The sequence below is a fragment of the Macrosteles quadrilineatus genome, unplaced genomic scaffold (genome assembly GCF_028750875.1).
Source record: "Macrosteles quadrilineatus isolate MER2022 unplaced genomic scaffold, UCM_ALF_1.0 Scaffold_2__2_contigs__length_208266976, whole genome shotgun sequence".
NCBI classification, from domain to species: domain Eukaryota; kingdom Metazoa; phylum Arthropoda; class Insecta; order Hemiptera; family Cicadellidae; genus Macrosteles; species Macrosteles quadrilineatus.
In genome coordinates, this window is record NW_026542595.1 from 17,044,061 (window position 1) to 17,062,828 (window position 18,768).

Consider the following 18,768-nt stretch of genomic DNA (forward strand, 5'->3'; position numbering starts at 1 on the left):
TATTTGTTTGATTTATGTGCTGTTGCAATGTTAGATCCAGCTCCGCCATAAGGTTAACCAAACCACGAAATATGCCAGGATTTTTTGAATTTTCACGTTCATCATGTCCTCGTAATGCTAATTCAAACGCTCCACAAAATTTAGTTGCATCAATTAGCTTACTTAGAATGTATCGATTTTCCAAAACATCTTCATTTTGTTTTTGTATTAGCGAATTTCCCTATAGGGAAGTAGCTATTACCGTAGGTCTCATGGTAAGACTTAGGCCCGGGACCGATTTACTTTTTCATTTTGATGTCCCCAGAGGCCAAAAACACCACTCGTTCAAATTTTTATATATGTATATATTTATATATACTGTTACAAGTCAGGAGCCCCGCGCAACAATAGCCAGGCGCCGTCTCAAAAGGGTTGTTTGTTTACACGGGTTTCTCCTAGCGCACCACTGATAGACAATTGACCCATGTCAACGGACTATCTCAATAGGGGCCCTAGAACCTTCTACACTTCTACGGCGTAAACACCTTTGTCTAGGCTACCAGAGGTCTCCAGAATGTTCCACGGCAAACTTATATAAGGGACCGTCTTCCGGCACACGGCAGTTGAGTTGAGTTGAGCCTTCCGAGAATCGTCGCAGCAAGCGCCCGTCGGTGTTAGTGACCAGTGCTAGTGCTAGTGGCAGTGACAGTGTAGTGACGGTGTAGAGACAGTGTAGTAACACTAGTGACAGTGTAGTGACAGTGTTGTGACAGAAGTAGTGATAAATCCTATAAAGGTTAGCTGTAAGTAGAATCATTGTAAATTAGAATAGGCTTTAGCTAGGTTAGATAGGGTTAGTTAGGTGTTAGGTAATTGTAATATCTGTAAATATAGAATAATAGTGTAAATAAAATAGCTACTATAAAATCGCCAAGTTTTTATTGTAAAGAACCCGTTAAGCCCGCAACAATTGGTGTCAGAAAGCGGCATTATTTTGGCGATTTTAATTGTAAAATCTTGAGTTTAATTTTAGTTGTACTAGATATTAGTAAGATTCGAGGTCTTTGTTACATATTAGTAATTTGTGTCGTAATAAGAAAAAAATCATTTATTGAAAAATTATTTTAATTGTTTGGCATAAAAATGGCTTTCAAAGGTGTGAAACTTGATGAGTTAAAAGTAGCTGATCTTAGGAGAGAATTAGAAGAACGAGATCTTGATACTAGTGGAACTAAATCAGCCCTTCAGGCACGCCTTAAACAAGCTTTAATTGATGCAGGTGAAGACCCAGATAACTTTTTATTTGAAACATCTGATATCAATAAAATGCTAAAAAACCTAGAGTCAAAGATGTCAGAAAATAGTAAAACATTAGAGTCAAAAATGTCAGAAACTAGTAAAACTTTAGAAAACCTAGAAGCTAATATTGAGGCAAAAATCTCAGAAAATAACAAAAACTTAGAAGCTAGCATTGAGTCAAAAATGTCAGAAACTGGTAAAGCGTTAGAAAACCTAGAAGCTAACATTGAGACAAAAATGTCGAATGTAGAATCAAAAATGCTGAACAAATTAGATGAGTATTCTAGCAAAGTTGATAGTTTAGAAAGTAGAATGAATGAAATCGACGAGAAAGTTAACTGTATAGAAAAGAATCTAGAAGATAGGTTAGTTGATAAGCTTCGGCAGGAGATGGCTGCATCGGGGAGCTTCACACCTGCGTCATTGGCTAGCACTGGCGAACTTCAGCAGGGTAACGCCCTTGAAACGATCTCCAAGCCAGCGCCCACCATTGCTGCCGTTGCCCCTCAGAACGTAGTTCCTCACTTCGATGGCAAGACTCCCTGGGAGGACTACATGCTTCTATTCGAGACAGCGGCTATGGTCCATGGGTGGACCGAGGAGACAAAAGCTTCGACACTGTGTCTTGCACTACGGGGCGATGCATTAGCTGTTCTGCATGCTATGCCAATGGCGGAGCGGAAGAACTTCGCAGAATTAGTAAGGAGATTGGACATGCGCTTTGGACATCGACACATGGACCAGCTCTACCGATCACAGCTACGGAACCGGATCCAGAAGCCCAGTGAGTCACTCCAGGAGTTTGAAGCCGACATTGCTCGCCTGGTGAGAAACGCTTATCCCTCAGTCACGGATGATGTCTACGAGAGCTTAGCGGTGGATAAATTCCTAGACGGACTACGGGAACCGGAGACTCAACAGGCAGTGAAGCTCGCCAGGCCAAAGACACTCAGTGACGCTCTGACACAGGCGCTGGAATTCGAGGCTGTGCGACAGTCGGTGAGAGGTCAGGCCCGAGTCCGTGTGGCAGACGCAGAAACTACATCTCCACTTGACATCGAGGAGCTGGTGAAAAGAGTTCTGGAGGCGCTAAAAACACGTCGCCGGCAGATACGCTGTTGGAGCTGTGGACAGATGGGACATCCCAGGAGTAAATGTCCTTCAACCACATCAGAACCGGAACAGGAAAACTAAGGAGGGTTGATGGAAAGGGGCAACCGTCAGCCCGCGATTTGAAAGCCCCGAGGAAAAGTGTTAAAGTTGCTTCACTTGGAAGTCAGTCAAGCAGTTTCTACATAGACGGAAAGGTGAACGGGCGTCTCCAAAGCTGTCTTCTGGACACTGGGGCGACTATGACCATCCTGAATCCAAACACTGTGTCGAATGAAGATATTTCACCAACATCATGGTCTCTACGTACAGCTACGGGTCAGCTGGCTCAGGTCTATGGGCAGGCGGTTGCTACCTTCCACATCGGCGGCTGCGTATTTAAACATTGCGCACTAGTTGCCGACATAGACGAGGACGTGATTTTAGGAACTGACATAATGGTGAAGTACGGACTGAAGTTGGACATGTCAAGAGGACTAGTGACTCTCGGAGACGAAGATGTCATACTTCGGCGTGGGAAAGATATCTCTGCACGCGTACTTCTACTGGAAGACACAACGCTACCAGCAGCCAGGTCATCGTTCAAGCTACTGTAGAAGGAGATTGGACTAGTGGGCAAAGTGTTCTGCTGGAGCCAGCAAGTGACAGTGAATCCCAGCTTGGTCGTGGTGTCTTTGTCGCCAGATCCTTATTTAACTTGGGACACGAAAATCCGGTGCGACTGATGAACTTGAATGGTTTCCCTGTGGCGATAAAAAGAGGAGTGAAGATCGGAACGTGCGTGGCTGTTAACTCAGTGGTACGTCAACTAAAATCATGTCCACCATCCCCAAATGGATTGCCGAAGGAGCTGGAAAATTTTGTGGAGAGCACCTGTCAGGATCTGACGCGTCAACAAAGTGCGAAAATAAGGGACTTCATTACCAGATGGCAAGATGTCTTCGAATACGGAAGCGGACCTAGAGGAAGAACAAACATTGTACAGCACAAGATAGACACCGGAGATGCAAAACCCATACGTCAGGCTCCTAGACGACTCCCGCTAGCAAAGCGTGACGAAGCTGAGAAAATCATAAAAGAGATGGAAGCGGATGGTGTCATCGAGCCTTCTAGCAGCCCTTGGATGTCACCTGTGGTACTAGTGAAAAAGAAAGACGGCTCAACAAGATTTTGCGTAGACTACCGCCTTCTCAACAATGTCACCAAGAAAGACAGCTACCCTCTCCCCAGGATTGATGACACACTCGACACTCTGGGAGGATGTCAAATATTCTCAACTTTGGATCTGAGAAGTGGCTACTGGCAGGTCGGGCTCGCTCCTGAGGACAAGGAGAAGACGGCGTTCTCTATTGGGACAGGACTTTGGCAATTCACTGTGCTGCCTTTTGGACTTTGCAACGCCCCTGCTACTTTTGAAAGGCTTATGGAGAACGTCCTCAGGGGATTGTCATGGGAGACATGCCTGGTTTACTTGGATGACATTATCGTCTTAGGTAAATCCTTCGAAGACCACCTGAAGAACCTAGAGAATGTCTTCATGCGACTGCGGATGGCTAATCTGAAGTTGAACCCCAAGAAGTGCAACTTGTTCCGCAAACAGGTCAATTACCTCGGCCATGTCGTATCGGACAAAGGAGTGTCTGTGGATCCGGAGAAGATCAGAGCTATCACCGATTGGCCAATACCTCAGGATAAGCACCAGGTTAGGAGCTTCCTCGGGCTGTGTGCTTACTACAGGAAATTTGTTAAGGGATTTGCTAATATTGCAAAACCACTAACCAAGTTGACCGAAGACAAGAGGACCTTTGTTTGGGATAACGACTGCGAGAAAGCTTTTGAAGAGCTGAAGACTAAACTATGCAGCGCACCCATATTGAGCTACCCACGATCCGACGAAAAGTTCATACTAGACACGGACGCCAGCAATACAGCCATTGGAGGAGTTCTTTCTCAGCTCCAGGATGGAGAAGAACATGTGATCGGGTACTTCAGTAAGGTCCTGTCAGCACCTGAGCGTAATTACTGTGTCACCAGGAGGGAGCTTCTCGCAGTGGTTAAGTCCATAGAACACTTTCATAAATATCTGTACGGAAGAAGGTTCCTCTTGAGAACGGACCATGCCGCACTGATGTGGTTGCTAAGATTTAAGTCTCCCGAAGGACAGGTTGCAAGATGGTTAGAAAGGTTACAAGAATATGACTTCGAATCAATCCATCGTGCGGGACCGAGCCACAGGAATGAAGATGCACTATCTAGAAGACCGTGCGGGGACAACTGCGTGCACTGCACACGCAAGGAAGACAAAAGTGCATCCGTTCATCGCGTGACCGCCGTTGACGACGAATGGGACAGTAAGAAACTGTCAGAGGACCAGAAGGAAGACACAGACCTAAGACACGTCATGCAGTGGAAGATGGACAATAAAGGAAGACCATCGTGGCAGGATATTGCTCCATTGTCTAAGAACGTCAAGACCTACTGGGCGCAGTGGAACTCGATTTTAATGGAAGAAGGAGTTTTGAAGCGAGTCGTCGAATCGGAGGAAGGGGGGCACCGAAAACTCCAACTAATAATTCCAAGGAAGAGGGTTCCTGAAGTGCTAAGGGAAGTGCACGATGGAATTTCTGGAGGCCATCTAGGAGTACATCGTACACTGGTGAAAGTAAGGGAGCGCTTCTACTGGGCTAATCAGAGAGATGACGTCATAGACTGGTGCAGAAGGTGTGCGACCTGCGCAGCATCAAATGGCCCTGTCAACAAACGAAAAGCCCCAATGAGGAAATACAACGTAGGTGCCCCGTTTGAGCGCATCGCCATTGACGTAGCAGGACCGTTCCCCATGTCTGATTCTGGAAATAGATTTATTTTGGTTGCAATGGATTACTTCAGCAAATGGGTAGAGGCATATGCATTGCCTAACCAGGAAGCGGTAACAGTTGCAGATATATTAATCAAGGAAATGGTGAGCAGATTTGGCGTCCCGCTCGAACTTCATTCTGACCAAGGAAGAAATTTTGAGTCAGCGGTATTCTCTAGAATGTGTGAAGTTCTTGGTATCCGGAAAACTCGAACAACACCTCTTCATCCACAGTCAGATGGCATGGTAGAGCGCATGAACAGGACGATGGGAAGATACCTGTCAAAAGTTGTCTCCGATCATCAGCGGGACTGGGACCAATACCTGCACCTGTTCCTACTTGCGTATAGGAGTTCGGTCAACGAAACCACCGGCCAGACTCCAGCCAACGTAGTTTTCGGCCGAGAGCTCCGTCTTCCATGCGACCTGCAGTATGGTTTGAAGCCAGATGAATGTGTGGTTGGTGAGGATTACGTATCCAATCTGCGGAAGAGGATGGACGAGATACACGAGAAAGTCCGTCGCAACATATCTGGAGCAAACGACAGGATGAAGGAGAGGTACGACGTGAAGGCCGAGAAAGGAGGGTTCACACCTGGAGAACTCGTGTGGCTACACAATCCCCAAAGGCGTCGTGGATATTCGCCAAAACTCCAGAACTCGTGGGAAGGACCTTATGAAGTTATTGCCCGTTTAAATGACGTCATCTACCGGATTAAGAGGCAACCAAAGATAGTCCATTTCAACAGGCTTGCACGCTACAAAGGAGATCATGGCCAAAGAGAGGAACAACAAGTTCGTAACCTGTCGACCGAGCCAAAAGACGTCGTGCCTGAGAAACGTGGAAATGAAGAACCGAGGCCGTTATACAAGGACCTCTTCACCTTGCCAGTGGAATATGCCTTGGCACACTGCGTAGCAGAAGACCTGAGAGCGTCGCGAGGTATAGCCACAGTCTTCAGGAAAAAGTTTGGAGGGACCGAAGATCTTGAGCGGCAGAGCCCCACCATTGGCACGACCCTTCACCTGAAGCGCAACGGCCAGCATTTGTTCTACCTCGTTACGAAGGAAACGTCAAGTAAGAAGCCCTCCCACGAATCGTTGAAGAAAAGCCTGCAAGACCTGCGAGACAAACTTCTTCGGATTGGAATCAAAAAGCTTGCTATTCCCAGGCTGGGATGTGGTTATGACGGACTGGAATGGAGGATTGTGAGAAATATGGTGCAGGAACTTTTTAAGGACACTGGCATCGAAATTGTGGTCTGCGTATACAACCCATGGGGAACCTCCGGTGGACCAGAAGATCGCAAGCTTCAGGGGAAATCTGTTCTGGGACAGAACAGTCTTAAGGAGGGGGTAGTGTTACAAGTCAGGAGCCCCGCGCAACAATAGCCAGGCGCCGTCTCAAAAGGGTTGTTTGTTTACACGGGTTTCTCCTAGCGCACCACTGATAGACAATTGACCCATGTCAACGGACTATCTCAATATGGGCCCTAGAACCTTCTACACTTCTACGGCGTAAACACCTTTGTCTAGGCTACCAGAGGTCTCCAGAATGTTCCACGGCAAACTTATATAAGGGACCGTCTTCCGGCACACGGCAGTTGAGTTGAGTTGAGCCTTCCGAGAATCGTCGCAGCAAGCGCCCGTCGGTGTTAGTGACCAGTGCTAGTGCTAGTGGCAGTGACAGTGTAGTGACGGTGTAGAGACAGTGTAGTAACACTAGTGACAGTGTAGTGACAGTGTTGTGACAGAAGTAGTGATAAATCCTATAAAGGTTAGCTGTAAGTAGAATCATTGTAAATTAGAATAGGCTTTAGCTAGGTTAGATAGGGTTAGTTAGGTGTTAGGTAATTGTAATATCTGTAAATATAGAATAATAGTGTAAATAAAATAGCTACTATAAAATCGCCAAGTTGTTATTGTAAAGAACCCGTTAAGCCCGCAACAATACAGTAGACTCCCTCTAGTTCGGCCACCTCGGGACCGGACCACTGGCCGGACTACAAAACGGCCGGACTAACCGGCTGTAGTGCATTTTAAATAATCAAAATACAAATAGTAGTATTGGGCAATAGTGATATGTTAAATTGTTAAGTCATTAACCTTGGTTCAGTAATCAAAACTGTAACGTTTAAAATCACGTTTACTCAAGCAAAACAAAAATTACACAACACTGTACAAACAGAAATAAATCACGTAAAGAACAGAACAATATAAAGTCTAGTACTGCAAGCTACTGCTACTGTAGTCAGCATAGGCTACTACTACTACTACATATTGTTTCAGAACTTTACTTAATAATGTCGATAAAAACATTAGATAACTCATAAAACAGCATAAAATCATAATACTTAGTCTTAAAAATAATAACGACAGTAGTAAAATATGATAAAGATAATAATGGATGACGAAAACACCGCTTATTCTTTCTTCTTTGTTCTTCTATTCTTTCTTTGGTTTCTCTTTATCCACACATTCAACAAGTTGCCATGGTTACAAATCACCCAATCACAAACTGTTGTGAGATAGCAAGCGCACTGCAGACATCAGTTGTGTAAAGAGCAAGAGCAGACGATTGTCAGTGCAAGCGGATAGCTTGACTTTGAAGCTAACGATGGCTATTTCTTTGTTTTGCTTAATTTATTTTTGTCAAATAAACCGTGGTGTTTCGAAAACAAGATTGGGGGAACCTACCGCATAAAAAAATGGTCCGAAATATTTAATTATACACTGCATTTCAACATATTACAGTAGACTGAAGAAAAACTATTTATAAAATGTTTTTGGTATTTTTGAGGTTATGTAACATAGACTTACATAGGTAATATGCAACAATTATCCCATAGAAGCACCCGTCAGCTAAATTGACATGAACTGTTTACTTCTATGGCCGGAAACTAAACATTCAAGTTGAATCCTGTCGAAGATCATTCGCCCGTGACGATATGACTTGTCCCCTGAGACCGGGCCGGACCATCCGGCGGCCGATCCAACCGAAGCCGAACTAGAGGGAGTCTACTGTATATATATATGTGTGTCCGTAAACACGATAACTTGAGTAATTTTTATCCGATTTTGATGAAATTAGGTTTGAAGGTGTAAGGCGGGATAAACTTGAATGAGTTCGCGATCCAGCATGATCGGACCATGGGAACAGGGTTTTATGGGGTAAAAATTGGTTTTTCTCACTTTTGACCCTCAAAACAAAAAATTTCCCAATTTTTCTCTAAACCTTCTTAAAGAGCTTAAAAAAACAAACAATTCAGTATATCAAAGTGTTTTTGTACGGTTATTGGTTACGGAGAAAACTAAAAGAATGGTAAATTTAAAATTCCCATGTTATTCTTATGGAGAATATTGTAAAATGTTGTAGTTTGCTTGTTTATGGATATCTTTTGATCAAACTTGGCAAATATATTAATTTTATACTAGCAATAATTATTTTACTTAAAACACACACTTTATTAGTTTCCTTGTAGCAGCAAACCTAGGTACTCGTTAAACCTAATGTTATTTAAATAGATCAATTGAAAATCAATTCAGCCAAATGGAAATTCGCTTAGGCGTCAGGTTAGCTGCGGCGGGGGTATTTTTAACCTATAGGAATTGTCCAATTGGCATCTAATGAAATGAAATATTACTTTATTATCACAAAACATTTCACAGATCCAGCGTTAGCTGGTGAAACAGGTGATATTGTCAGAGATCTTAAACACTAAGTTACATAACAAAACTAAAATCCACATAGCTTAAACTAAAATATATTTACTTATCATTTAAATAATCGGAAATATTATAATAATTTTTCTGTAAAAGGTATCTTTTGAAATCATTTTAAAATTTTGAAATACTGTTAATTTCTTTGAAATTAGTGGGTAGACTGTTGTAAAGCCTTAATCCCATAGCCTATAATAAGGAGATCTTTCATATAAACAAAGGCGATGTCTTGGATATTGAAAATTTTTTGAGCGTGTAAGATATGGATGACTGATTCGTTTATCATTGTACATTTGATAATTAATTTTAAAATTCACCATCATTTTAAATATATAAAGTGAAGGCAAAGTTAATATCTCATATTTAGCAAATAAAGCTCTGCATGAGGTTCTTTTAGGCATAAATGATAAAATCCTTATAAATTTCTTCTGAATTTTGAAAACTGCTTTAGAATAAGAAGTTGCTCCCCATAATTCAATCCCGTATTGCAAGACAGAAAAGAACATTGCATAGTACACTGTGAGTTTAGTTTTTAAATCTATTACATTTCTCAAAACATACATTTGAAAGCAAGCCGTATTTAATTTACCAACTACCATTTTTATGTGTGTTTTCCATGTTAAATTCTTATCGATATCTAAACCCAAAAATTTTGCATTTTCAGTAAAGGATATAATATTATTATCATAAGATAATTCAACAGTGGAGTTTTGCCTATTCTGAATTGTTTGAAATAACATCACCCGTGTTTTAGAATTATTAAGTTTTAGCCCGTTGGCTGTAAACCAATTAGATAAATTAAGAATAGAAAGACTGATTTCTTGTTTAAGATTTTGCAAATTATTTGATTTAACTATTGCTGTAGTGTCATCAGCATATAAGATAAGGTTAGACGATACATTTCGAGGTAAGTCATTTATAAATATTAAAAATAGCAAGGGGCCTAGTATTGACCCTTGCGGAACCCCACATTTAGTGTTAAGCCACTGTGAAATACATTTTTTACCATTTTTTACGATTATTGTTCTTTGATGTCTGTTAGTCAAATATGAATGCATCCAAGACAGAGCCATATCAGAAAATTCATAATATTTAAGTTTACTCATTAATATATTGTAATTTACACAATCAAATGCCTTGGATACATCACAGAACACCGCAGCTGTGCTCTGAGACCCATCCAAGCCATCAGAAACCTGATTTATGAAATCTGAGACAGCAGATATAGTGTTTTTCCCAGATCTAAAACCATATTGTTTATTGGTAAATAAATCATTATTTTCTAAATATGAATAGATTTGGTTGTAAGCAATTTTTTCAAAGATTTTAGAAGATGGGAGTATTGAAATAGGACGATAGTTATCAGGGTCCATTACTGAGCCTTTTTTGAAAAGTGGTTTCAGCTCAGCATTTTTTAATTGATAGGGAAAAATTCCTTCATCAAAACATTGATTGATTACTAGACACAGAGGCTCTGCAATATGGTTTATGACATTTTTAATTAATTCAATAGGAATTTCATCCCATCCAGAAGATTTTTTATTTTTTAAATTTCTAACGGTTTTTTTAATTTCTAAAATCGATACATGTCTGAACTGAAATTTCATTCTTATATTATTAGGCCTACTAGTATTATTAATCAAATTAGTTGCAGTGTGTAAGCAAGGCATACAATTTATATTTTTGTAAATGTTACAAAATTTATCATTGAGAAAATTTACCACATTTTGTCCATCTTTTAATTGCTTGTCTCCGACACACAAATCAGGGAAATCCAAATGATTGGAATTCAGGACTCCAAGTTCAGACTTCACAACATTCCACACCGCTTTGCTCTTATTATCTGAAGATGATATAACTTTACAATTAAACATTTTCCTAGCCTTATCGCAAACAGCTTTAAATATTTTTCTATAGTTTTTGTAATACTTTATAAAATTAACATCTTGAACCGTTTTGGCAATAGTGCTTAGCTCTCTTTTTCTCTGACTTGATATTTTAATACCTTTAGTCACCCAGCTTTTCCTATATTTATTTTTGGGTGGTTTGTTAGTGTAAAATTTAAGAGGGAAACATTTATAAAAATTTACTAACAACTGATTGAAAAAATGGTTAAAATTAGTTTGAGCATCTTGTTGAGGCAATGTATTCCAATTAACTCCTGATATGTGTTGATAAAAAAGCGCTTTATTTTGTTTTGAAAATAATCTTTTTTTGTACTGTATTTTTTTGCAAAGTGCAGTATTTCTTGAAATTTCAATAAAAAGTGCCCTGTGATCCGAAACACCTAGTTCAAGGTTCATTTTAGATCTTATATTCTGGTTAAAAACAAAGTTGTCATTAGTTAAAATATTGTCAATGCATGAGCTTGTATTTATAGTTATTCTAGTTGGAGAACGAAAATTAATTGTAAAACCGTACATGCTGATTAAATTTAAAAACCTAGTTTTATGGCTGGGTGAGCTGCAGGTTTCTAAAATATCTATATTAAAATCTCCTGCTATACAAATCTGATAAGTTTTTACATATTTTTGTAGCTTAGAAAGTAGCAATTCTAATTTATCTATAAATATTATAAAATTATTCTCATATGGAGTTCTATAAATTGAAACAATAATAACATTCAAATTAGGTATTTCAATACTACAAACTTCAAAAATACTTTCTTCATTGTATGTATATAAATCTGTCATTTCTTTAAAAACATAATCAAGTTTCAAAAGTATGCATGAACCTCCCCTTGCAATTGAGCTTCTACAATAATAAGCTGCTAACTTATATTTGTTTAGACTTTATAACAAATTTATTTGATTATCCTGTAAACAATGCTCATTCAAACACACTACATCAACATTTGAATCATCCAAAAATAAGTGTATATCATGCAGTTTTTTCACCAGACCACCCTGAATATTCAAGTGCATGATAAATGCGTTTTTCTCATTTGCACAAAAGGTTTGACCATATTCCCACTTAACACATTTTTTATACAGATCAAAATGACACTCTTTGCAATTTACACAGTAGTTATCTTGGTCTAAAAGGCTTACATTAGAGGATTTAGAGGATTTATCAGCATTTAAAAAAGATGAATTTTTATCAACATTTAAAGGAATTATTTCTCTGGGGTAAGATAAATTTTCTTCAATTTCTCTTTGTTTAGTAGTTAATGTATGGATTGAATTGGATTCTTTTGGAAACTCTGGATAAGTTTTAACACATGATATACTCTTATACTTAAAGCTAACCCCCTTCAAATTTGATGACAAATTGGTATTCATAAAAAACTACTATTATTTAAAGACATTTGACATGGTGGAACTTGAATATTTACACTATTTACACTCTCTAATGCGCCACTGCTCTGCTTTTTAACACTTCCCGGAAGCTTGACCACTTCACTAAACTGAAGATCACCAGGAGTGACTTTTGGACTGGCAGGGTGGAGTGGCAGTGGAGTTTGGGCTGTTGTGAGTCGGCTTAGGTGAAGTTCTTTGGTCTAGTGTAGATCTATTGGAAACGGATGCAGATGATTCCAAGTGAAGCTCGCTGATAGGGGAAGACTGTTGGGTGTGATAGACATCAATAATTTGTTGTAGACGTTTCAGAAAATAGTTATAGGGTACACCGTTGTATAAAAGCCTATTTGAGTTTTGATAATAGCAGATAATATTTACAATTGCTCCAGTATTTTTTTGAAATCTTATTAAGTTTTGTATAAAGTGATCTGGCCATATTTGATCTCTAACGCAACCCATTGCTGAACATATAAGTATCTTAAGCTGTCTTTTTTTAAATTCATTTGTCAGTTGTTCAAAAGCACAGTCGTAGTCAAATTTTGTAGGTTTCAAAAAATATTTAGTTTTTGTAATGAGACTAAATATGCTTGCTCCTTTATTCACCTTTTGATATGCCAAGTGACTGCTAAGGCAATTTGAAAGGAGGGGCTTGCCAAATTGATTCCGGAAGGTAACCGCAACCCCAGCACTCATACTCCTCTCACTATCCAGGTCAGCTGATATTGTATGCGCAAAACCCACAGTCTCGTTGTTCTGAAATCCATCTATAATGTCCTTCATGTTTGCTTGGATGATATTAATACCAACTGAATTTCTTATCTGTCTGGGAGAGTTACTATTTAAGGATTTACTATTTACAGATTTACTATTTACAGAATTACTATTTACAGGCCTATCACCTCCAATAACATGTGTGACGTTGTTTATCTTGATTTTATTTATGAGTGATGTTATCATGTAGGATAGCTTTTTCTTTCCACGATGATTCAGATGCAATCCATGATTGGTAAAATGAAACCTTTCCAGCTCGTCAAGATCAATAACTTTTACGCAAGGAGTTCTTACCGTAATTTCTTTGATATAGTTATTGATCATGGTTATATGATCATGGGCTGAGTCCTTTGGATTTAGATCATAGCGGTGAGGAATAGTAGTGACTATTATTGTTTTACTGTTGTCTCCAGCAATCAAGTTTTCCAGATACTTTTCTAAGTTTTCATAGATATTATTGGTTGTCTTTTTAATTACGTCATTTGAGCCCGATATTAAAAGCAGCATCTATATATCAACTTTATAACTAATATCAACTTTACCTAAAACAGCATATTCTATCGACGCATTTATGTGTTTTTCACTTTTTTTCTGTTTTTTTACTTTATCCAGTAGATGTTTAAGGCGGTTTCACACTGGCGTCCGCGGACGATAATTTTGTCCGCGGACGGATATAATGATTCGGATGGATGCCCTTCACATTGCGAGCTGCGTTTCACACGTCCACTCATTCGCAAATGCAAATACTGTAGGGAAGTTGGCCATTCCTCCTACAACTCGGTGGAGGTGTACAAAATGTCTGTGCATATTGCCACATGGTATCAGTCCGGATTTTCTGTTCCATGGCTTGATTCAAGTACAGTAGTGATGATAGTGACGACGAGGCTGTACTTTTGTACTCATTACCAACAATGAGAAAGTGGGTTTATCCGATTAACAGCAAGCGGTAGCGATTTTGTGAATTCCATCACCTAATGAACGATCTGGAGCAAGATGAAGACAGATTCTCAACATACTTTAGATTAACAGCCAATCAGTTTGAAGAGGTGTTGAAAATGATTGATGGTGAAATAAAGAAAACCGAGACGAACTGTAGAATTCCAATGAGCGGTTTTTTTATTGATGATTTTTTTATCTATTATTTGGGATTATTAAATAAATGTACTGAGCAATGGTAATATGGAAATGAGATCTCACATTTTCTCATTTGCTTAAAGGTGGGCGCGATTTTTCGTATATATAATACTATACATCAATACTAATAGTTTTAGCTGTGGAATCAATTAATTGATAGGTCGTTGAAAATCATACAACGATATTTTGAAACAACATAATTGTTGGAAAAACCATGAGAGTAAAACTTATAGGGGTGGGCGAGTACTCGACCTTCGAGTAATTACTCGAGTTTTTTCAAATACTCGACCTCGAGTCGAGTAGTAATTACTACTCGAAAATTTCGAGTCGAGTAGTTATAAATAGTGCCAATTCACGATTTTCTACATCCATATTTAATAAATTATATTTTGTTTTGTGTTGATGCCTTATTTAATCCCCATTCCTACAAAAAACAACTATCTAACCTCATATAGGTTAGACCAGCGTAAACCAAATGTTCAACAAACACCCATCGTCATTCGGCAGAGCTAGCAAGAGGACTACTACTACTAACAACAGACTTTCACTTTCCTACAACAGTCAACAATACGTCTCGATAACGATACAGTAAGTTGAAATAAAGCATTGAATGAATCTATCGAATTGCAATAGTCGATAGTCAACAAGGGAGTCTCGTGACTAGTAGGCCTAACAATGGCAGACGATTCTTGAAGATATTATAAAGTACAGTATCAGATTTAGTTCGAACTGCCATAAAAATGTTTTATACCAAAATATAGAAATAACAACATATTTTATACCAAAATATAGAAATACAACAAATAAAAACAACCTATTGTAGCATAATATTTTTTTCAAATTAATCGGTATTGGTGTTTAGTTTTACAAACCGATAAGTTACTGCAAGGAACATCGATGCATCTGAATGACGCAATCTCATTGGGTCTAGGCAAATGGCAGAAAGAAAAGATCAGTTCCACTTTAAACTCAGTGTTGCCAGATGGACGATAATTTTTGTACTTTTACAACTGTGGTATTGGCGTACACAAACTATAAGTATAATTTTCTAATGAGTTTACATAAACATGATTTAAATTAGTCAAACTATTAACTTTTTTTACGAAATAAAAGCTATAACAATTTTATGATAATTTTGCCGACATTCACCATAATGGTGTAATGATAAATATGGCAACGTCAGCCCTGCAAAACAGCTGTTTGATGGGAAAACAAAGCAGAAGCAGACAGCAGGAGCAGACCGACTAGAGAGAGAGAGAGAGAGATAAAGATGGTGACGCATAGCAACAACAAGAACAAAACAAAACAATGGATTGGAGTGAAGTTATGTCAACGTCAGTTTTGAATGTTTTTACTTTGAAGTGAATTTGTAACTTAAAAAAATCAAATTGATTTTGTTAGTGGAAGTTTAATAGAAAGTAAAATAAACATATTCTGTTTGTGATTTTGATTGTGCAATTTTCAATCTGGTGGTAGAAACATGACAACTACAGTTTGAATTGTAACTTAACCTAGAAAATGTGAGTTTAAAAAGAAAGGCCAGATAGGCTATAGTGAAATGTGTTTTAATTTTAAATTAAGTGTTTAATGTGGGATTTTATTTCGAGATAATAGGCCTACTATGTTTTTATTTGATATTTTCAGTCTGTCAGAGACGAGTGACTTGATCATTTTTATAAATGTACTGAGTGAAGAGGATAGCCCTAGTACCCATAACCTTCAAACTTCAGACAGATGAAGTGCTTATCCAAGTGATTACCTATTTTAAAATACCTCATTGATGTTTTTAACTTGTGTTACAATATGTAGTTTGATATAAGTTTTCTGTTAAATAAATAAATTTACTTTTATAAATTCTGTTTCTTATTTGAATTGAAATTATTCTTAAAGTTAGGTACCTTATTAAGTTAGTTAGTTAGGTTGATTATCATGTTAGTGAGGAGGAATTAAAGGCAAGAAAAAATAAAACACACAATAACAAGTGATGTGTAGGCCTAAATAATTTAATGCTGCAGCCATCAAGTAGTCTAGGCCAAATTTTTTATTAGGCCTAAGGTAGGAGGTACTAATAATTAGTAAAGTAACCATATACCGGTAACTTAGAAAATTTGGTATAAATACTTAAACTACCTATTTAGGCCTAGGCAGGGTTTAGGCTAGGATGAAATTTTTTTCAGCAAAATGCTGCAAACTCTCTGCAAAGACAAAAACTAAGTTAGGCCTAACTGTAGAAAAAATATTATTCAATAACTTAAGCATTTAAAACAAAAAATTCCAGTAGGCTAATATTACATTTGTTTGAACATTACATCTTTCAATTTTATTTGTAGAAAATTTGCCACAGGCCTAGCCTGTAAAACAATGTAAACTTTGCATTTTTAAGTTGTAAATAGCAAGATGCTAAAAATACTACCGCAGCATAAACCCTGGGCCTTGGCCTACTTAACGCGCAACTACTCGACTCGACTCGATACTCGAGTTTTTACTCAAATACTCGACTCGACTCGACTCGAATTGAAAAATCACTACTCGCCCACCCCTAAACTTATTACAAAAAATTGTTTGATAATGAAATAGATATTATTTAAGTAAAAAAAATATACCCTTTAACAAAGATTATAATTACTGAAAAATATGAAAAGTAGGCAACAAGTAGTAGTAGCACAGTACAATAGTTTTAAGTTAAGTAAAGTTAAATATATGAATACAACTGAGTATATATATGAATGTATACAATTAACACTGAGGTGAGGGACAGATGCCGCGCTGCGCTAAACGTGAATTGGTGCTCAGTGCGCATGCGCGAGAGCGTGGACATCCGCGGACGTTTTAGAAAAATCGCCCCCGGAGCGATTCCGCCAGTTCGTCCACGGATGAATTTGTGCGCCCGCGGATGGACGCTACGTATCAATGCGCGGTGTGAACGGTCCCATCTGATAACATGGGCAACGATTTATTTTAGCATCCGTCCGCGGACGATTTCTTCGTCCGCGGACGCCAGTGTGAAACCGCCTTTAAGGTCTGAAATGCCGTCTACAGTCCATACACGATCTTGAACCCCCATGACCAAACAAGTGTAGAAGAAAAATGAATTTTTAATTGAACAACCACATAACCAATCTGCATGATTGTACATATGTGGCGAAAATTTTCGTGTGAAGCTATTCTTATTCTTTGAACTGTTTTGAATCTGGTTGATGTTCATGAAAGGTCTAGGAGGTCCTAATTTTTTCAAAGAAATTCTGTGGTCAATATTTTTGATTCCTTCATTGACAATCAGGCTAACTTTGTTAGTGACATTAGCCGTCGACGACAACGAAATGCCGCCGTCCATTATTATTTAGGCCTACAACCCACGGCAAATTTACCCGTAATATTAAGACTAAGAATAAGTGACTATAACTAGAATTGTCCGAGTCACTTTACCTATGGTTAGTTTACTTAGTTTTCGGGTTAATTAGGTTAGCCTAGGCTAAAACTACAGACGTAACTTAAGTTATTGAATCAAAAATGCCAACTAACTAAGTTAACTCAATCAAGTATACCTTATTAAATAACTTATTAAATATAACTATTAATATTTTCTACTTAGCTCTTTCAATCTTCAACAAACTACCGCTGCCTTCCTTAGGCCTCCATCACTATCACTAAACACTATTTATCACAAAACAACAGGTCGTTTGGCACTACACTTTAACTGAACTGTGGTCATGGACATGGAATGAAGTGAGGTTAGTTTATGTTTATGGTTGTGTGGATGATGGCTCCAGCGCTGCCAACATAGTTCTTCCTATCCTAATCGTGTGTGATGCAGAATTATCCAGTTTAGGGTGGCTGCCCTGATTTATGAATGAGCGCGCAGCTTTGGACTCTGCCCCAGAGTCCCTATTATAAAGCATTGGAATGACGTCACGGCACCCTCAAGGCTGTTAGGTGTTTCCACCATAAGACTACATGCATTGAGTTTGGGACGGAGGTGGCCGCCGTCCGCAATCCACATTATGAAAGCGACTATCGCAAAACAGTCATTACTGGATTCAAAATTTAAAACTATTTCATTTCATATTATTATCATACTGATTAAAGTACTCATAAGTAATTTTAATTTAATTTTACTTACGGCAGATGATTTTTTTATTACATAAATAAAAAAATATTGATTTCTGTATTGTTGGGAGGGCGGCGTCCGAGAGTCCTTATGGGCTAGCCGCTACTGCCTAAAGTCACACCCAAATAAAAAGTGTGAAAACACCGTTTTCAATGTATGTCTTATGGAAAACATGTTTTTTTAATTTTTCACCATAAATTATAATAAAACCCAACTTTCATAATTATTTGCCAATCTACACGAATTAAGCTTTCCAACGACCCATTAATCAATAAAATCGGTCCAGTAGAACTCTAGATTTAGTTTTACAAAGATTTTTAAAACTGAATTATATATAAGTAGATGTTGTTAGGAGTTAAGGGAGCGAGGGGAGGGGGGGGGGGAGAGGCAGAGAGAGAGAAACATCTGTAGGCCTACCTATCCTGATGGGAACACTGACTCATAACTTCCAGGCATATTCTCTATAGTCCATACACATGAGTTCAGATCTT

General features: G+C 38.5%; 1 protein-coding gene across 5 annotated transcripts in view; it reads left to right on the forward strand.

The window, feature by feature from the left end:
- LOC128986213 (ATPase WRNIP1-like) overlaps positions 1-18,768 on the forward strand; it is a 99,934-nt gene that overhangs the window by 16,830 nt on the left and 64,336 nt on the right. The gene's annotated exons all lie outside the window — the stretch shown is intronic.